The following is a 7,029-nucleotide window of genomic DNA, read 5'->3' on the forward strand; positions in this document are numbered from 1 at the left end:
TCCGCTGGATCATGGAGAAAGCAAGAGAGTTCCAGAAAAACATCGATTTCTGCTTCATTGACTATGCCAAAGCCTTTGACTGTGTGGATCACAACAAACTGTGGAAAATTCTGAAAGAGATGGGAATCCCAGACCACCTGACCTGCCTCTTGAGAAACCTATATGCAGGTCAGGAAGCAACAGTTAGAACTGGACATGGAACAGCAGACTGGTTCCAAATAGGAAAAGGAGTACATCAAGGTTGTATATTGTCACCCTGCTTATTTAAATTATATGCAGAGTACATCATGAGGAATGCTGGGCTGGAAGAAGCACAAGCTGGAATCAAGATTGCTGGGAGAAATATCAATAACCTCAGATATGCAGATGACACCACCCTTCTGGCAGAAAGTGAAGAGGAACTAAAAAGCCTCTTGAAAGTGAAAGAGGAAAGTGAAAAAGTTGGTTTGAAGCTCAACATTCAGAAAACTAAGATCATGGCATCTGGTCCCATCACTTCTTGGGAAATAGATGGGGAAAGAGTGGAAACAGTGTCAGACTTCATTTTTTTGGGCTCCAAAATCACTGCAGATGCTGATTGCAGCCATGAAATTAAAAGACGCTTACTCCTTGGAAGGAAAGTTATGACCAACCTAGATAGCATATTAAAAAGCAGAGACATTACTTTGCCAACAAATGTCCATCTAGTCAAGGGTATGGTTTTTCTAGTGGTTGTGTGTGGATGTGAGAGTTGGACTGTGAAGAAAGCTGATCGCCGAAGAATTGATGTTTTTGAAGTCTGGAGAAGTCTGTTTGTGGTCTGGAGAAGACTCTTGAGAGTCCCTTGGACTGCAAGGAAATCCAACCAGTCCATTCTAAAGGAGATCAATCCTGGGTGTTCATTGGAAGGACTGCTGCTAAAGCTGAAACTCCAATACTTTGGTCACCTCATGTGAAGAGTTGACTCACTGGAAAAGACTCTGATGCTGGGAGGGATTGGGGGCAGGAGGAGAAGGGGATGACAGAGAATGAGATGGCTGGATGGCATCACTGACTTGATGGACATGAGTTTGAGTGAACTCTGGGAGTTGGTGATGGACAGGGAGGCCTGGCGTGCTGTGATTCATGGGGTTGCAAAGAGTCAGACACCTGAGCGACTTCACTTTGACTTTTCACTGTCATGCATTGGAGAAGGAAATGGCAACCCATTCCAGTGTTCTTGCCTGGAGGATCCCAGGGATAGGGGAGCCAGGTGGGCTGCTGTCTATGGGGTCGCACAGAGTCGGACACGACTGAAGTGACTTAGCAGTAGCAGCAGCAGCAGATTGACTAAACACAGCACAGCACATTTTACAGTTACTTCATTTTCAGTGGTGCAGCTAATAGCATAGAGTAGAGGGTGGGGCTTAAGAAATGTGAAGAAACAAGGAACATAAGGATAGGACACGCAAATGTCTAATTAGATTCAGGGACCATGAACACTTCTCTGCTTGAAACAATCTCCTCTCTCTCCTGCTGTTACAGACCTGGGACACAGGCCTGCAGGGCTTCTCAAAGCACCCCAGGAGCATCAGCAACCTGTGGGACCTGATTAGAAATGGAGATCACCAGGGTTCCCTTGGATTTTAGGCTCAGAATCTCTTGGGGGCGGGGCCTAACAATGTTTCTTTTTTAAAAAAATAAAAATAAAAAAAGCTACTGATGCACTTTAAGGTTTGAAAACCACTAATCTAACTTGAGTCTTTGTACCTGGTCTGCCCTGGAGGTCCTGCGTGATTCAGGCTCATCTCTCACAGCCTTCATCCTAAGATGTTACTCTTTGCTCTGTCTCAATTGTATACTCTTTTCTAGTTCTGATTTTGACTTCTCAACTTTCGTGTTGTACAAAGACTTTCAATCTGCCACGGGATTTTTTTGCCTCTGAAGTCCAGGTGTGGATACCCAGTTAAGATCCCCTCCATGTCCATGATACTTAGAATACTCATCAATGTGCCCAAAGATTTATGGGCAGCAGCACACATATTTAAATACTGGCTATTAGATTGAGAATACAGCACTTTTCACACTGGGAAAAGCAGGAAGTGGTGTGGCTTGAAGGGAATCAGGAATAAAGTTAAATCCAGGAGGAATGTCAGCCATAAAGGTATTTAGGAGTATGATGTAACTCATAAAAGTTGACTAAGTACTTGTAGGGGTTACATTGTCACCAGGGGGTATAGCTCAGTGGAAGAGCATTTGACTGCAGATCAAGAGGTCCCTGGTTCAAATCCAGGTGCCCCCTACTTCTTTCTTTTGCTTTTCCTGGCAGCTTTATTAAAATGTTGAACCTAGGGTAAGGGAAGCAAGGTGCCTAGGGCTGAAAATTTAAGAAGGCAGTAACTCTCAGGTTCATGGAGGCACCTTGGCTTATTAATTTCCTCACAGTAGAACTATGTGTTCATATAAACTCATCCTGTCTGCACCAGAGACACACATGCACACTCAGAGACTACACACCCCAACTACACACACACACACACATACACACACCAAAAGACTAAAGCACGCACTGCATACATTGCTCACAATGTCCTATATACTGTCCACAATTGTCCTATACACTGCTCCCTGTCCTATATATTCAAGTTTTATTAACCAGAACTTCATTTCTTTCTTCCTACAAACTGCTTATCTTTAGTAATTATAGATTATAGATTTATAGACGAGTTGAAAAGATAGTATAGAGAGGTTCCTCATACCCTTTACGCAACATCCCCTAATGTTGATGGCTTACATAACCATGGCACATTCCTCAGAATTATAAAATAAACATCAGTGCAGCACTATTAACCAAACCATACACTTCACCAATTTTTCCATCAGTGTCTTTTTTCTGTTCAAGGATTCAATCCAGGATTCCACATTGCATTTAGTTGTAATCTAGAAGAATGTGTCTTGTTAGTCTCTATCAACCTACAATAGTTGATCAGCCTTTCCTTGTTTTTTTTTAGTTGAAGTATAGTTGATTTACAATGTTGTGTTAATTTCTGATGTATGGCAAAATGATTCAGTTATACATGTATATATATCCTCATTCATATTCTTTTTCATTATGGTTTATTAGAGGACACTGAATATAGTTCCCTGTGTATAAAGTAGGATCTTGTTGTTTATCCATTCTCTCTCTCTATATATATATATTCTATATAGCATATAAAATATATATATTCTATATAATAGTTTGCATTTGTTAACCCCAAACTCCCAGTCCATTCCTTCCCTAACCCCTTTCCTCCTTGGCTGTGAACATAGGGGTGCCTGTACCTTTTTTAATTAAAGTTTTGTCCAGATATATGCCTGCAGTCATGTGGTAGCTCTATTTTTAGTTTTTTGAGAAACCTGTATACTGTTCTCCACAGTGGCTACACCAGCTTACATTCTCACCAACAGTGTAGGAGGGTTCCTTTTTCTCTCTTTGTGGGTCTTTTGTACACCTAAAACTTTAAAAAATTCCTGGCCAGATATTTTGTAGAACACCTCTCCCTTTGGGTTTGTCTGATGTTTTCTCATCATTAGGCTGGGGTTATGTACTTTGTGAAAGAAGATCACAAAGATGTTGTGTCCTTTTAGTCACATCTTACTAGGGCCAGAAGAAAAACGCTGCAGCAATTTACTCCTTGTGAGAGACACAAAACAGAACAAGGCTCATTGCTTGGTGAACCTCTTTGGGTTTTGGTAGCAGTACATTTGAGTTTGTTTCTCTGGACTACCTATTAGAAAAAGATAACCCATAAAATTGTCAAGGTTTTTGTTTGTTTGTTTTTGTAGATTCCAAGGCAAGAAAAGAGTCCACACTCAGCTGTGATGAGCAGTAATGATTTGTGTCTTTTTCCTGAAAGTCCTGTTGCAAGTCTGGTGGCCTCTGTCCCTCTGGTAACTATGTCATCTAGCAAAACGTGGTCTCTAGCATCACCACACTAAATCATAGCTGCCTTAGCCCAGGAATGACATACATCACTTCTGCTCACAGTTCACCAGACAGAACTAGTCATGTGGCCCCAAACTTCATTGCACTGGAGGTTGGGAAAGGTAAGAAAGCATTTGGGAACTAGGTGAGTATGCATTTTTTTTTTTTTTGGCCATAACCCATTTTATTTATTCCAATATGTAAACTTATATAGTATGTGCTGTGCTCACCTGTGTCCAACTCTTTGCGACCCTCTGGACTGTAACCCAGCAGACTCTTTTGTCATTGGGATTTTTCAAGCAAAAATATTGGAGTGGGTTGTCATTTCCTCCTTCAGGGGCTCTTCATGATCCATGGATCAAACCCATGTCTCCTGCATCTACTGCATTGTAGGAGGATTCTCTACTATTGAGCCATTGGAGAAGCCCCTATGGGCACCTAGTTGGTGATCATATTTTCTGATTCTTCTTGTCAAGTGATGTGTAAGGCCTTTGCCCACAGGAGGGGCTCAGAAAGTATTTGGTGAATAACAGCTATGGTGAATTTATTGAATTAATAAATAAATGAAACAAGATATATTAATATAAAGAAAGTATATTTGTAAATCATTTGGAAACTATTTTTATTACAAGACAAGAACTCTTGTCTTGTTATACTTCTCACATTAAAAACTACTTATTCCCTTTAGAAAGATGGTAACGATGACCCTATATGTGAGACAGCAAAAGAGACACAGATGTAAAGAACAGACTTTTGGACTTAGTGGGAGAAGGCAAGGGTGGCATGATTTGAGAGAATAGAATTGAAACATGTATATTACCATATGTGAAATAGATTATCAGTCCAGGTTTGAAGCATGAGACAGGGTGCTCAGGACCGGTGCACTGGGATGACCCTGAGGGATGGGATGGGGAGGGAGGTGGGAGGAGGGTTCAGGATGGGGAACACATGTACACCTATGGCTGATTCATGTCAATGTATGGTAAAAACCACTACAATATTGTAAAGTAATTAGCCTCCAATTAAAATAAATTTTAAAAAATTAAATAAATAAATTTAAAAAAACCAAATTACTTATTCCTGCTTTTCTAAATAATTTCTTAAAAGATTAAACCTTTTATTGAAAAAGACAATATTGTCTGTGCCCATCATGAAAAAAAAATTACCGGTTTGCTTTATGCTGAGAAATAAATATTTACTATGCTATGTTCCTTTCTAAAACTGTCCACCTGACCTTCAGCCATTGTAAAATCAAAACATCTTTATTATGTAAAACTTTAAACATATATAAAATAATATAGGAGGGAATAAAATTTGATTGGCTTTTCACCACTGTCTTTTTAAAAAACTGTTGTCTTTTTTACATGTGATTTTGTTTGTACATATAAGCATATGTTTTATGTGTGAATATATATTAATATTTATTCTTTTAAATGTATCAGATATATCTCAGGCAGCATGTCAGATCCTTTTGGCCTTGACCATTTCTGAGGTTCCTGACCACCTTTGCTGTGCTGGCTGCCATGGGGCAACCAAGTATGTAAGGACATGTCAACTCCACCCAGGCAAGCCCTGCAGTCTTCCCTCCTGTCCATGCTGGATGGCACCCACTCTTGGCTTTCTTCTTACTAATGAGGTGTGAGAGGTCAGAAGACCCACTTGGTGATCACGCATGCAAGGTCTGGAGGTGTTGGGAAGTTCATGCATCATGGAGAAACCTTTCATCAATGAGTTTTAGATTCCCAAGGCTAAAGTCCCCTCATTCCTCAGGACAGATTATATGGGGTTGCAGTCATGCACACATCCTCTCAAGAGGCAGCTTTATGAGATCAAGCAATCAGTGCACTTGTTACCATGTGAAATTAGCCCTTGACTTGAGTGAACTTTCTAGCTCTGCCTCCACACTTTCCCCTCACTCCTGCTCCCTTGGAAGTCACTTTCTTAAAAAATAGTAGCACATAAACTTTTGCTCAAGTACGGGGTTCTGGAGCACCCAGGTACAGCAAACACTCTGGACACTTTACCAATTTTCCCCTCAGCCTTTACCACAACAGTTCACCCTGGCCTGATTCCTACTGCCAGAATCTGTATCTCTTCTCCTGAGGGTTTTTTTGTTTTGTTTTGTTTAACCCAGAGCCTACTTTGCATCTGTTCATGGCAAGCCAGAAGTGCCAGGAGGGACCTTCAAGATGGCAGAAGAGTAAGATATGGAGATCACTTTACTCCCCACAAATATACCAAAAATACATCTGCATGTGGAACAACTCCTACAGAACACTTAATGTTGGCAGAAGACCTCAGGCCTCCAAAAGGCAAGCTGCTCTCCACATAATGGGGGTAGGGCAAAGATAAGAAAATAAGAAAAAAGAGAGACAAAGGAATCAAGATGGGACCTTTGGGAGGGAGCTGTGAGGGAGGAAAATTTTTGTCACATGTTTAGAAACCCTCTCATTGGTGGCAACAAGGGTGAGCTTTGGAACCTCAGGAAAGTGTAACAACGGGTGTGTGGAGGGCAAATTGGAGAGAATTCTGCACAAAGATCAGAGCTGACTAGCATCACTCAGCCTGTATCACACTTGTCTGCATACCTGCTGGGGTAGGTGGGGACTGGGTGCTGAGGATCAGGCTTTGGAGGTCAGACCCCAGAGAGAGGATTGGAACTGACTGCCATGAAGACATCTGAGGGGGCTAGTACAACACAGCTGAAGGAGTCTAGGAAAATTCCCGGGCTTTCAAGAGAGACAAGAGATCATTGTCGTGGGGTACTAGAGAAGAGTTGGCCAGCCTGGGACAATCTAACTCAGTGTACTCACATATGGCAGGGGACTGACTCCAAAGGGCCAGAGGTGGGACAAGCTGCAGATGCTGTCTCCAACCCCAGAAGTGGGCATGATGCTGCTGAAACTGCTCCCAAGCTGTGAGCGGGTGCAGGTCATTGCCTACATTTTCCGTGGAGGCTGTATAGTTGGTACTGCTGAGGGGCCCACAACATTCTGGCCAGTTCGCCTGGGAGAGCACATGACTGACCTCAAGCTATGGCAACTTCCTGCAAGCCTCTGTCACTGCAGGCACTCACTGCACATCCCAACTGTGTCTGCTGTATT

At 41.9% G+C, this 7,029-nt stretch overlaps 1 non-coding gene across 1 annotated transcript; it reads left to right on the forward strand.

The window, feature by feature from the left end:
- The first annotated feature begins 2,188 nt into the window (after positions 1 to 2,188).
- TRNAC-GCA (transfer RNA cysteine (anticodon GCA)) lies at positions 2,189 to 2,260 on the forward strand. Its single transcript has one exon. It is a non-coding gene; the product is annotated as a tRNA-Cys (tRNA).
- Positions 2,261 to 7,029: the final 4,769 nt, after the last annotated feature.

This window comes from Moschus berezovskii, chromosome 1, assembly GCF_049115385.1.
Source record: "Moschus berezovskii isolate FMDL1 chromosome 1, NW_MosBer_1.0, whole genome shotgun sequence".
Lineage (NCBI taxonomy): Eukaryota > Metazoa > Chordata > Mammalia > Artiodactyla > Moschidae > Moschus > Moschus berezovskii.